This window comes from Euphorbia lathyris, chromosome 7, assembly GCF_963576675.1.
Source record: "Euphorbia lathyris chromosome 7, ddEupLath1.1, whole genome shotgun sequence".
In the NCBI taxonomy this organism is placed as follows: Eukaryota; Viridiplantae; Streptophyta; class Magnoliopsida; order Malpighiales; family Euphorbiaceae; genus Euphorbia; species Euphorbia lathyris.
In genome coordinates this window covers 85407851-85423167 of record NC_088916.1, presented here as the reverse complement: position 1 = coordinate 85423167, position 15317 = coordinate 85407851, and the positions used below count along the sequence as shown (strand labels likewise).

The following is a 15317-nucleotide window of genomic DNA, read 5'->3' as shown; positions in this document are numbered from 1 at the left end:
TACCTCATTCGTGGTATCTTTTACCTGTTTGCTCGGAGCCGACTGTAACTCTTTGTTGTTTCTCAATGTGATGGCTTTCACATGCTCCCTTGGGTTTGTTTCCGTGTTGCTTGGAAGGGATCCCATAGGACGTTCGGATATGGCTTTTGCTAATTGGCCTATGCTCGTTTCAAGCCCTTTTGTAAACGTCTCTTGATTTCTCTTCCACTCCTCCATACCTGCAAGACGAGATTCCATTTTTGCAAGAATTGTTACAATAGCCGAAGCTTCATCACCAACATTTCTCTTTTCATTAGGATTAAATTCGGGTGGAGGTCTTTGCGGATTTTGCACATTTTGATTATTAGTCCATGAGAAATTAGGGTGATTTCTCCAACCATTATTGTATGTGTTGGAATAAGGATTAGATTGCTTAAAATTTCCCACAAAGTTTGCACTAGCGGTATCCCCAAGAAATGGGTTTGCCGCTTGACAATCCTCACTCTTATGTCCACTTAAACCACATAAATCACACAAATTATTTTGGTTCAAATTAGCCATTAATAGATCCAATTTTTTATTTAACTCATCAATGCCGGATCTTGATGACGAATCAACGAAATATGTTCCCGCTCCTGTTTCGAGGTTTTTCTCCGCTTGCCAATTAGAGCACCTTTCCGCCAATTCTTGGATTAAATCATAAGCCTCCGTTTGGGTCTTCTTAAGGATGTTTCCACCTGCGGCGGAATCAATTGTGGCACAGTTAGCGGAAGATAAACCATTATAAAAAATACTAACCTGTTGCCACTTCTCAAATCCATGATGTGGGCATTTCTTCAATAGTCGACGGAATCGCTCCCACGCATCATATAATGTCTCTCTCTCGGTTTTGTGAAAAGAACTTATCTCGTTTTTGTACATCGCCGTTTTAGATGGAGGGAAGTACTTAGCTAAGAATTTCTTAACTAACTCATCCCATGTTCCAATGGATCCGGCCTCGAGAGAATCCAACCAGTCAGCTGCATCATCCCTTAAAGAAAAAGAAAACAATTTTAGTTTAATAGCTTCTGGTGGTACCCCATTTTGCTTAAGCATAGAACAATGTTTAACAAATTTATTTAAATGGGAGTTTGGATCTTCTCTCGGATCTCCGCCAAATTGACCGAAGTTTTGTATAAGTTGGATCATTGCCGGCTTGATCTCGAAGTTGTTTGCTCCAATGGTAGGTTCCACGATACTTGAATTCATGTCCAAACGGTTTGGAGTGAGTAGATCCATGATGGAACGTTCCTCTTGCGCCATGTTTGCTCTTCGATTAGCCAAGTTCCTGTGGAAAGTACGCTCAATTTCAGGATCGGGCAATAATAAAGGCCAACTTAAACTTCTTGTGTTCATAAAACAACAAAAAAAGGAAAATAAAATGTCTAAATTAATAGAAGCTCGACTAGATTAATATTATAATTCTACTATCCCCGGCAACGGCGCCAAAAACTTGATGCGCGTTTTACATATACGTGCATGTGAAGGCAAGTGTACCTTAGTCGTGTATCAAGTAATAAAGTGAAAGTAGAGTATCGTTCCCACGAGGATGGTGATTATAAGTACTAATCTCTTTGCTTACTATCTATTATTTAAACAACCGAAATGTAGAGTTTGTTGGACAACCAAACTAAGACTTAAGCAAGAAATGAAATAAAAATTACACAAATTAAGTGAGAGATTACTTATAATAAAAGAAACTAAGGCTTCTAGCTTCACTTAACCTCTTTGCTTGGTAATAACACTTAACCCCTTTAAAGTTGTTTTATCCTTTTTAAGATGGCGATTTTTCTTATTAACTAATAGTTCTCGAGATCGGTTCTAAACTCTCGACTAATTACTTTCCCTTGGTCCGGCTCAAGTAATTAATCAAGAGAAGCATTAAGTTTTCTTAGTTCCAAACCTTCGATTTATTACTTTCCCTTGGTCCGGCTCAAGTAATAAATCTAAGATTTGTAACAAGATTAAATCTAAACCTTTTTAACCTACTTTACCTTGGTCTGGCTAAAGTGATTACTTAAGATTCAAGAAAAACCGCTCGAGTAATTAGTTCTAAACTTTCGATTAATTACTTTCCCTTGGTCCGGCTCAAGTAATTAATCCAAAGAAGCATTAAGTTTTCTTATTTCCAAACCTTCGATTTATTACTTTCCCTTGGTCCGGCTCAAGTAATAAATTAAAGATTTGTAATAAGATTCATGAAAAACCTTGGAAAACCAATAAGCCACACTAAATGGTCATTAGGTCCAACTTATGAATTTCGATTAATCAATTTAATCACGGTCAATATAAACGATTAATTATATCCAAGTAGAGAGTTGGCCCATCTCCTACAAGCATTAAGAATCATAAGTTAGTTCTCAAAAAGGATAAAGATAACTTAAATAGGTTAAACGTAATTACCACATAATTAAGGTTAAGATCCACTTTTAGCCTTAGTTAAGAGGGGTTTAGCCCATCATTAGATTAAAACACACTTTAGAAAGATAGATAATAGAGTTCATGTTAATAAAAGAGATTAAAGTTTAGAAGAAACCGTAATGACGATTACCGAACGAACTTCTTCGGTAACTTGAAACTTACTTTTATTAGATGAACTTTTGCACAAACAACACTCTAACAACAATAAAAACAACACAAATAACTGATTCTTAAGGAGAAGAATCAACAAAATAACATTATAGACGGAGGAATTAAGCCTAAGCTTGGTGTGTCTTCAAATGGCACCCAAGGCCTCCTTTTATAGTAAAATGGTACACAAAATTCCAAAGACCAAGTCATCCTTATGGCCTCCCACTCCTTATCATCTGAATTTAGCATTTAAGAGAGCATGGGGGAAGATTTTAATAATTTAGGAGTTGAAATGTCAAAGGAATCTTAGGCTTCAACATATTCATCAACTTTGGATAATTTTCTGGGCCTGATTCACTTCGAATTTGGAGATGATTATTACTAGACATTTGTTCATCTTTCTCTTAGCTTTCCAACGCATTTTGAATCGCCTCAATCCGAGTCCGTATGAGGGAGATAAGTTGAAAATACGACAATGTGTCAAATCTGTCCTAGTGTGAACAATTGGACTTTATTTTACAGCACCTATCCGCGACGAAGTGCACGCTGGGTGTCACTAAAACTCCTTTTTCTGGTCCCTTTTACTCCCGAGTTGCCGCCTTAAGCCCCGACTTGGTTATTTGTGCCGAAAACCTTGTGAAAGTGCCTAGAAAACACACAAATTGGCTTAGATACATAAAATGAAGAAAATATACAAAAACCATTATTAAAATTTATTAAAATGGTACAAAATAACTAGTAATTAAATACTAAAAATGCTATAAATTATGACGATAACAGGTGTCCATTGTGAGCATATCCCACATTCAGTTAGATAATTCAGAAAATCATCTGAAAGATATTCGCCACCTCGATCAGATCGAAGCGTCTTTATTTTCTTTCCTAATTGATTTTCTACTTCATTCTTGAAGCATTTGAATTTCTCAAAAGCTTCTGACTTGTGCTTCATCAAGTAGATGTAACCATATCGGGTATGGTCATCTATGAAGCTTATGAAGAATCTAAATCCTCCTCTTGCTTGGACTGACATAGGACCACATACATCTAAATGAATGAGTCCTAGAGTGTCTGATACACGCTCACCTTTATTGCTAAAGGTTGTCTTTGTCATTTTACCTTTTAAACATGATTCGCATATTTCTAATGATTCGGGATCGATTGGATCTATAAGCCCATCTGAATGTAGCTTTAGCATGCGTCTCTTGTTTATATGGCCTAAACGACAATGCCACAAGTAAGTTGAATTATCTAGCTTATGTCTTTTGGTATCAATTGCAAAAGCAGAAATTTTGTTATCTAACACATAAATCCCATTTTGTGAAATTCCTGAAAAATAAAAGATCGAATCTTTATAAAATTGCAACTCTTGTCTTTTATTGAAATATGAAAAGCCGTCGTCAACAAGGCGGCTAATAGAAATAATATTTCTAGATATTCCTGGAATATCCTCAGGCTGCATCCGGTATCAAGTACCAAAAGATTCAGACTGTGAAATTTCAATATAAAACATACCAGATGTTGAAGTCCCAGCTTCTTTCCCTTTTGAGGAAGGCTAGGTACACCAACAGTTTCTTTTCCAATGCCCGTCTTTACCACAGAAGTGGCACTCTCCTTTGGGCTTCTTCACTTCCTTTCCCTTAGCTTTGTAGGGCACGAATTTCTTACCTTCCTTGGGACATTTAGGATTGGGATAATTCCCTTTCCTTTTCTTTGATCCCTCAATGACAAGAGCCGGTATGGCTTTGTCCTTTCTCATATTGGGCTCAACTGACTTGAGCATATTTGCAAGCTCTTCAAGAGAGGTTTGCAAGTCATTCATCTGATAGTTCATAATGAACTGTGAATAACTCTCTGGGAGGGATTGAAGAATTAAGTCTATACTTAATTCGTTATCCATCGCAAATCTAATACTAGAAAGTTTGGTAATGTAGCCAATCATCTTGACACAATGTGTCATGACAGATGTGCCCTCTTGCATCCTACTACAATATAGCAACTTGGATATCTCGTAGCGTTCGCATCTGGTTTGTTTCCCAAACAATTCCTTTAGGTGCATGATGATGGAATAGGCATCCATTTCCTCATGTTGCCTTTGTAATTCCGGTGTCATCGATGCAAGTATGATGCATCCGGCATCATCATCAGCAGCCTTATGCTTCTGGTAAGCATCAATTTCCTTAATGGGAGCATCATCAGTAGGGAGAGGGGGTATCGATGTATCAAGTACATACCCTATTTTATCGAACTTCAAAACAATTTTGAGGTTACGAAACCAGTCGGTGAAGTTTGAACCATTCAATTTGTTATCGGTAAGAATGTTTTGCAGATTGGTTTTAGTCATGATTATAAGAGTGGGTTTAATTAAACCTGAGAGTGAGAAAGAGTAAACGTATGTCATTCATTTGCTTAAAGTATATCAATCTAAAATTATAGGCCTTTTAGTTTATTTTAGATTGCTCCCACTATTTTGCCAAATTAATAGCCCTCCATATTAATTCGAAGAATTTCACAAATCCTTTAGTGAGCTAGGATCCTAACTCCTGAGATTTCGCCTTGAGTTTACTCAACAAGCTAGTCTCATTCATTAGGTAGATTCATGTAATCAATCACATCTTTAATGTGATTCCTATGTTATTGGGTTATTAACCACATTAATAACTAATATGCTATTCATATTAATCCCAACCGTCTTGCCCATTAGTTTATGACAACATGAGTTTACTCATCCAATTATCATAATCTAATTTAAGTATTACCCCATATTCATGAAAAATGATTTTCGATAATTCAGGTGTTACTAAAAGGACCCCGAGCTTGAGTTTACTCAACAACCCAAAGGCCCTCAGCATTGCCGGCTGAATTATAATATTAGGGAGGGGCAACCGATTTTAATAACTTGTTTATTTACTTAACTTTTTAATGAGGGATTTTATTTTAGGTCTCATAATCTAACTTAGTCTTGATTTGCTTTAGCATACATCAGACACATACATTTACATACATTGGCGTTATGGACATATCATCTAAATTATTCCGTCGAGCCAGAGACGGAATAAAAGGGCAAACCTAAGGAAATACTAACTATTACATATTTCTCTTTAGGTCCTCCGTCTTCTCCATGGCGCCTTGAAATTACATATTAATTTCTATACTACTAAAGAAAACTTCAATTGAATTGAAGGAATCAGATGAGAGGAGAAATTACAATACATAGTAGAAAGGCAGGACTCGCAGGCCCTATTTCAAAAATACCAAAAGACTAAAGAGGGTCTAAATATGTCCATAACTCCAAACATGCATAGACTCAATTAAATAAATTTAATTGGTTGATTACATAACTATCTTATGTAATATTTATGTTAATCACATTAACTTATCAATTAACTTTCATCCAATTTTACTTCTAATAGTTTTCGTATCTTTTATATTAATCTTTAGATTAATATAACTATACAAAACTTTAATTATGCACGTCCCAATTATTTTGATTTTAATTCATTTAACATTTTGATTTACAAATTGGTAAAACAAACTTTTAAACAAATTTTCATTCGATAATCAAAACAGAAAACTATCAATTTCTGAAACATATATATTTAAATATAAAAACGATTTTAAATATATATATATCAGTTCTAAAACGGTTTTAAAACGATTTTCAGAAAATAGGAAAAACTACTATAGATTTCCGTTTTATCTTTAGAATTAATAAAACTGATTTTATCAATCTAACTATAAAACTAATAGATTTTGTTATAATGATTATCAACCAAAATAATTAGGAACATACGCATAATCTGTTTTAATTAATAATTAATTAAAACTTATTTATCTTTAGAATTAATTAATCAAAACAATTTGTTAATTAATCCTAACTATAAATATTTATTCAATCCTATTAAAAACTTCTAAATTTTCATATATGAAATAACGGATTTAACGATGGCTCTGATACCACTGTTGGACATTAGGCTAAGGTATAGCAGCGGAAATATAAAAATTTTAACCTATTTCCATTTAACCACAAGATCCGTTAACCGTTATTTCATATAAAGAAGGATAAGAAGAAATACCTTTTAGAAGTTCTATCTACCGTTGCAAACGAAGTGCCCACAACTTCAACAGAGATATAAACTGTCTACCAATCTACCCCTATCCGAAACAGACCTTCCAAACCTCCGAACGACAATCCCTTCGGTGGAAACGTGGAAGAATATGTCTAGAAGCTCCTGTCCAAATATCGCGACGATTCGACGGTTCAATCTCCGGGAATCCGCAAAATCGTGAACTGACCTGATTTAGGAGTAGTAAAACGAATTTCTCTCTTTTGTTTGTTTTTCTTCTTCGAGTTCCCAAACACGAAATTAAACACGGGAAGATTAATTTAGAATCAACCGTTGAATAGCAACCAAAGTAGATTGCCTATAATTAATCAACACAAGATCAAGGATAAAAGAAATAGATGAAAATCAATTGATCAAACGAAACCGTAGAGAAATCTCATCCTCGAACTAGGGGTGTCGAATTTTCTCTTTCTTGGACTAGGTGAATTTCGAAAATCACAAGTAGGGTATGGCTTGCTTGGGTTTCGAAAATCTCAAGGGAAGGGGTATTTATAATCTCTTGTATCTAATCCCTAGTTAGATAGAATTAGGTTACTGAATAGGAATTCCATTCGGAATAGAATTCCTAATTATTATCTCACTATATATCTAATATATTAAGGATAATAATAATAACCTTATTGGATAATAATAGGAGTATATTAATCTAATTAAAACTCCTAACTTAATTATCTCTTAATTAATTTAATTCATATTCCTAATCTAATTAGGATTAACAAAATCAAATTAATTATTCATGTATATCACTACATGAATTTCGACCCCCTTATGTCCATGGACCTTATTGGGCTCAATTGGGCTTCTATCAATTAATTAACATCTATCTCTCTTTTAGGTTCCAAGTCTTATGTGTGATCCATTAGGTTCTTATTGCTTCTAGCCGTATGCAACGTTATTAAATTAATTTTCAAAGAATTATATTTAATCTTTGCATAACAGAATGATGTACAGAGTATGTGATTAGCAAGTTTGTAATCATTCCCCCAGAGCTATAAGAAGACAGGTTGATTCTGTCGTTAACCTTTCCGTATTAGTTACAGTATAATTCGATCCTTTATCAACTACATCCTTGAACTGAATCTTATGACTATGGGTGATGTCAAGTCACATATAGCGAGACGTTCGTTTTACTTGTACAGGCCGAGTCAACTCAAAAAGATAGGTTAAGTGAAATCTGTATTTCTTACTCTTAAGCTATCACCTTGCAAGGATTTAGAGTCGAGTCTTCCATAAGCGATCCATGGATGTATCTCCCATTTATCGGGAGTGATAAATGCTCAATCCAATATATAACGACTCCGCAATTACTTCATGTGATACCCAACGTCTACTGTTCACACCCCATAGTCATCTCTGTTAAGGATCGTGTTACACCAGAGTCAAAGCATCACATTCCGTAATCCAGAATACCAATTAATATTCCTTTGAGTCCGAGGATTAGTTATACCTATTAATACCAATGAGATGAACAGGTGACAAGGATGAATCTACCCATCCTGTTATCTCAAATCGGATCCCCAATCCTAATGAACTATTTTTCATCGGATCCATGTAACTGTCCAGATATCTGTATATATGAAGCTTGTGAGATCATCTTTCTGTCGGACAGAAGACATTGTTACATGCAAGTCTCAACAATGATATATCAATCCTAAACATATCACTTGACTTGGGGTGGTTTTAAGTTTATCAGTTTATTATAAAGTTTTGTCTCACTTCATGCTTGTATGAACACTTTATAATCACTTTAAATAAACTTACGGATTTCCTTTTATTGGACTTTATTTAGTGCTTAAAAGGGGTTGCCTTTATATAGTTATAAAACATATATCTCATTAAAACAAATGATATAAAGAAGAATTCATTTACATTAAGTTTGTATCCTAGAACAATTGTCTATAGGACACTAAACCCCAACAGTTAGGTCATATCTTCATAGTAGGGAGTTGAGCCATAAGGCGAGCAATACAGGTGCAGATAATCAGGCCTCTGGACTGTTTGTCAGCGGCAGTAAGGGAAAGGGAAATGGTGGAAAGAAGAAGTCTAAGAAGTCGTCCTTAAAGGATCCCAAGCCAGACGACACCTGTAATTACTGTAAGGAGAAAGGACATTGGAAAACTGATTGTCCAAAGAAGAAGAAGAAATCAGAAAATCAACCAGGTTCTGCTGCTGTAGCAGATGGCGACAGCAGCTCTGAAAATGATATTGCTCTAGTTGCTGATGGACACACTCATCACTCTGATGTGTGGGTTCTTGATTCAGGAGCATCTTATCATATTTGTCCAATGAGAGAGTGGTTTTCAACTTATAAGCAGGTAGATGGAGGTAGCATTTCAATGGCTAATAGTCATGTCTGCAAAGCAGTTGGAATAGGCTCGATCAAGTTGAGGACACATGATGGTAAGTTCTGCATGTTGAACGAAGTCAGGCATGTTCCATTGATGACGAAGAATCTAATATCTCTGAGTCTGTTAGACAGCAGGGGTCTCAGTTGGTCAGGAAAAGATGGAGTTCTACATGTTTGTAAAGGTTCTGATGTGATTCTGAAAGGTCTGAAGCATGGTACTTTGTATTTCCTGCAAGGTTTCACTGTTACAGGCTCAGCTAATGCTGCATCATCAGAGATTGACCAGGAGGATATGACAAAGATATGGCATATGAGACTTGGTCATATGGGCGAAAGAGGGATGCAGATTCTATCAAAGGATGATCTTCTTGATGGTCATAAGGTCAAGAGTCTGGAGCTTTGTGAACACTGTGTCTTTGGGAAACTACATCGCAGCAAGTTTCCCAAAGCTATTCACATAACAAAAGACACACTTGATTACATCCACTCTGATTGTTGGGGTCCATCTCGAGTTGAGTCTTTGGGAGGTCACAGATATTTTATGTCTCTGATTGATGATTATTCAAGGATGACTTGGGTCATCATGATGAAGCATAAAAGTGAAGCTTTCAAGAATTTCAAGCAGTGGAAAGCATTGGTGGAAAACCAAACAAAAAAGAAGATAAAGACGCTGCGAACTGATAATGGTCTGGAATTCTGCTCGTCTGAGTTTGATCAGTTCTGTAAGGATGAAGGGATTGCTCGGCATCACACACTCAGGAATACACCGCAACAAAATAGTGTAGCTGAATGAATGAACCAGACATTACTGGAGAGGGTGAGGTGCATGCTCTCTAATGCTGGGTTAGATAGAAGATTCTGGGCTGAAGCGGTGAACACAACATGTTATCTGATTAACCGCGGACCACACACCGGCATACAGCTCAAGACGCCTATAGAAATGTGGCCAGGAAAGGTTGCTGATTACTCAAATTTGAAAGCTTTTGGGTGCACAGTTTACTATCATGTTAATGAGGGTAAGCTAGAGCCAAGAGCCAAAAAGGGAGTGTTCGTAGGCTATGGAGATGGAGTTAAAGGCTTCAAGATTTGGTCTCCATCAGAGAAAAGGGTCATTTTGAGCAGAAATGTAGTCTTTGACGAAAAATCTGTGCTTAGACCTATTGTGAAGCCTACAACTGCAACAGAAACTGATAACATTGATAAACAGGTGGAGTTTCAGGTGATACAGAGTGAGAGTGGCTTGAAAGACAAGAGTTAGAAGCAGAAATAGAGCTACCAGAATCTACACCATCAGTTTCAGGTCATTATCACGAGAATTCTCACGAATATTTTCACGAGTATATTCACAGGTATGATCACGGTCTTGATTTCTCCACGTGCCCCCCGAACCACGGGCGTTGTTGTCACCATAGTGCTCCGAGTGGGTATTAGGTCCGGTGTTTGACCTGAAATGAGACGCATTTGGGGGTATTGAAAATTGTTCCGAGGTTCTTCGATCTTCTCGCTCATTGAATCTCATGTTTTCCTCACGACTAGGCGGTGGCCTATATCGGTGGCCTTGGGGAGTGCCTTCCTTTGTGTTATCTGAAACATTGTGAGAATTCAAATTTTTAGCATAAATTTCAGCACACCTATTCGGGATCTTATTCATCTCATCGGTGAGATTATTAATCCTATTTTCCAAATTGGGTTGTTTACAAGCTTGCACCATCTCGGCTACAAGTCTTTCTAGGTTGCGCATATGGGCCTCTTGTCTCGCAAAAAATGCGTTGAAGTCCGGTTGTGACATTGATGTCCGATGAACATCTTCCAAGTGGCTTATGGTCTTGGCAACGTAACCTTCGGATATATTCGTGTCCATGTTTGTATCTTCATTTCTCTTCTGATTTTCATCAGACTCTGGAACGTGTAATTCTCGACTTGTATTTTTCTTGGGTGGCATTGTAAACAACAAATAATATTTAGGAAAGTTTGAAAATAAAACACTAAAGTAGAATATCACGGCAATAAAATACCACATAAATACACTACCGAAATAATTAACTTCTGGTTAAATAATTTAGTAATGGAAAAAAATTTAACCCCGAAAATAGGAAAAAATTTGGTGAAAAATTTTCGGTACTAGAAAAAAAACGTTTTTAGGTCCCACTGGGCGTGCTAAAAATTGTTGGCGATATTTTCGGAATATCCCAATTTTCAACCTTGATACGCATTTGCGGGAATTAAAAATGGTAAAAATAATGCGGGCGTGCCAGAGAAGCTAATTCTCAAAGGATAAAATGGTAATTGAATACAGTAAATAAATAAAATGCGCCTAAATTACTTGAATTCTAAACGAAAAGCGATTGACGACCGTTACAAGGACTGAAAATAAAAACAACGGTCTTGGGTCCCGACGTTACTTGACAGGTCGGTCCGAAAAACAATTTTTTAAATATAAGTACCAAAAATAAAGTAATAAAACGACACAAAAATATAATTTTTTTTTAATTTTCTTTTATATTTTTATTGATTTTGTAAATATTTTTCAATGTTTTTTGTATTACAAATAATAATAAAGCATGAAAATTACAAGTTAAAAAGAAATAATAACTTTAAAGCTAGAAATGTAAATAAGTCATAAAAACAAATATGTACGGGATGAAATAAAATTAAACCGATCTCTTTGATGTCGTTGGGATGTGCGACATTAAAGACTGGAACTCCGGAAAATCGGCTCAGGGGCTATTGCGTTGTCCAGGTAATTCTGGATGAATTCAGAGCAGTTCGGAGAGTTCAGGGACTTAGACAGAAACTTACCACCAAGCTAATAAATCAGCAACACTTTGTGGAACAAAAACAGGGATTTCTTGGAACTTTCTAGTTCAATTTCGGGAGCTGTAGAGGTCAGATTATAGTGAAACAAAGGCTAGTATTTAAATTTAGTGTGCGAATGAAGGGTTTAGAACTGGAATTTCAGAAAAAGACCGAGTAAACGAGTGGGAATAAATTATTGAAAATGAGGTGACAGAATAATTGTTTGATGGTTGAAAAACCAAAAGCTTGATTCTGTTTCGTGGATGGTACTTTATTGACGATTAAGAAGGCTATAAGAGATCATTTTTTACGAAATAAAAAGTGAGAATTGAAGAATTGATGTCAATAAAAAGATAAAAATTAGTTTGAGCTAAAATGATCAGTTAACGAATTCTAAATAAAATTTGGAAAACGGCTCACCAGAAAAGTTGTTTGATTAATTTTTCAATGATGAAAAACTCAAAAGCTTGTTTCCGGGTCTTTTTAATTGATTGAGATCAATAAAAAGTTTCTAAACATGATTTGGAATAGGTGTGTAAACTAAGAATGACTCGAAAATGAGGTTTCGGTGATCTTGGTTTCACGGAAAATGCTTGAAGCTTTGAAGAACATAACAATGGTGAAATTTGATTTAGACTAAGAAAGCTTGAACCAGGATTGGGTTATGATTTTACTGACTTAACTAAGAGATTGCAAGAAACGATTTGAAAATTGGTTGATTAAACTAACAGAATTTCGGATTTGAAGTTTCTGAAAATTGGAAGCTTTTCTGAGGAACTGAAGATTAAAGAACTAATTCTGGGAATTGAGACCTTGTTTAGACTAATTAGATGCTAAAGAATGAGCCGAATTTGGCAGAGAATTTGAGAGACAAATTGAGTTGTTCTGTGTTTTTCATTGATTTTGAGTGGGGATTGGAATGAAAGGATTTTGAGTAACAAATCCATTGTTAGTGGCCTTTAAACTTCTCACCCATGATCCCATTACCTTCCCATGAGTTGAAGAAAGAAAATGGCTGAGTTGGGAGTTGGAAAAATAGAGGTAATGCCACGTTCCTCAAATAGGTAGACATGTTCAAACCCGTTTTTCAGCACTGCTTCTCTTTGAAAAATTCTACCGGCTTGGTTTTAGCTCCGTTTTGCTCCGTTTTTTACATTCCGGAAAGCTAACATCCCGAGCTTTCTGAAAAAAATAATAACTGTCTGATATCTTGCTGTTTCGGGGTCCGTTTTCGTCATTGAAGTTGTTGGACGGGTTAGTGAACAAATGGTGTAAATTTGCCCCTGATTTTTATTATTTCATTTTCTTTTTATTTCTGTTTTTTTATAATAATATTTTGATATTATTTTCTATTTTTTTATCACATTTTTATTTTGTTGAGAAATGAATTTAATTAAAATAAAATAACTATAGAGTAAAAATTATAACCTATGCTAAAACACAAAAAATTAATTTACCCCCAACAATATATAATAAAAATTCTATTTTTTTTTTGTATTTTAAAAAAAAAGTTGATACAAGTTTAAGTTTATCTAATAATGTAGTTATAATCATTCAGAATACTAATTCTAAGACACATTAAAAAAAATACTACTACTAATTAAATTGGAAAATAATAGGCTAAAACATATATATTTTTTTAAGGCTAAAACATATCCTAATAAGAAAAAAAAAACAAAAGAAGAGAAAAATAAAAGTAAGATATTTTCTTATTTATTTAAATTGAAATTTCTTTTAAAATTATTATTTATTGTTTTTTTTTAAATTCTAATGCTAAAAAAATTATAATGAAGTATAATAATGTATAAATATAATAAAATATAATAATGTATAAATATAATTAATGTCTATGTAAATTATTTTGCGAACATTTTTGGATGAAAAAAAACAGGTACTTACCTGCAGTATCCTAAATTCACAATGTTCCATCAACAGCTACATTAGCACTAAAATGCTCAAACATTGTGGGTACATAATCATGCCAAGAAATACATCTTTTTTTCTTAATTAAAAAAATAAGATTGAGAGAAAGTGATTTGTCTCTGGTCAAAAGGGCCACTTGATCACTTGAGCACTAAAGCTGAACTGTCACTTATTTGACTGTTATTCAATTGTCATCAGACCTTCAAAACATCAATTACGTCTAAAATATTTAATGTGTTATAAAACAATTACAAAAATATGTTAAAATGCAAGCAACTAACTCTAAAATAAACATGTTAATCACACTATGTTTTGTCAATGTGTCTAAATTTTTTATGGTAGTACTAATATAATTTCAAATAATCAACAAAAAAAATGTATGAAATGCTTCAATTTATCAACCAACTTGTTTAGAAGGTTTAATATGACAATTAAATAGCAGTTAAACCAGCTTTTTCAAATTTTCAATAACGTAATGCTGAATTTGATCTTATTTAGATTCGGCTTAGAAAAAGTTAATTTCATCATTATCTCAAAAAATCACAATTAAACCTAAGTGTTGATGAAAGGAATATATAAAAATCTAATAAATTAAATAGAAATGTTATTCTTAAATTTAAAAAATATATAAACAAATGGATCCTGTAAAGAAACCCTAGGTCATAAAAGTTAATTACAAAAATACCCTCCCAAATCTCATATATAAATAAAATGATTCATGGACAGAAACCCTAGCCTCCCAAATCTCATATATTTGCAGCAACCCTCCACCAACATTGTCTTCTTTTATCAAGAAATTCTCAATCTCTATCAATCACATTGAATTTACTTGAAAAAAATTAAGGTATTCTTTATGTCGTTCATCAAATGAACTGTAGCTTTCAATTGGAGAAGAGTTCGTTGCTCTGCTCGTGCTCTTAGAAGAAATGTATAAATACTCACTCTCATTACTTGTTTGTATGTATTTTCATTTGATGGGATTCAAAAATATGTCAACAAATTCCTTGCACTGATTTTTAGTTGGTTTTTCTAATCTAGCCAAAGCTCCTAATTTTAATATATATGTATGGCTTTCAAATTTAAACTTTGAGTTGTACCTTTAAATTTATACCTATAATGCTTCGTGGAATTTGTTATTTTGGGTTATTAAGTTTCTGAACCTACATGTATAATTTGTATCCTTGCTTATGAAGGATATGGATATTGAGTCCTTTTTTTCTAAATGAAAATAAATATGAATAGATCTACCTTGGAATGTTTAAGAAATTAAAAAAAACTGATCATATCTAGAATGATAGTGAAAAATTTGAATCCATCTAAAAGACAAATGATTTTTACTTAGTTAATTTTGTGCAGGAAATATGACATTTAAGAAATATGAAGAAAATCCATATTAAGATAGGAGTGCTTCAACAGATCTTCAGAAACAGGAAGAAAGAAAAGATATATTCTGACACTGATTGCAGAATGTCGCCGGCGAAAACAATCTCTGCTGACAACAAGGAGGATGATAAGAGGCTGCAAGTAAGTTTATCGTT

General features: G+C 34.4%; 1 non-coding gene across 1 annotated transcript; it reads left to right on the top strand.

Moving 5' to 3' along the window:
* Positions 1-793: 793 nt before the first annotated feature.
* Positions 794-900, top strand: LOC136201759 (small nucleolar RNA R71). The gene has a single exon (XR_010674102.1). It is a non-coding gene; the product is annotated as a small nucleolar RNA R71 (small nucleolar RNA).
* The last annotated feature ends 14417 nt before the right edge of the window (positions 901-15317 follow it).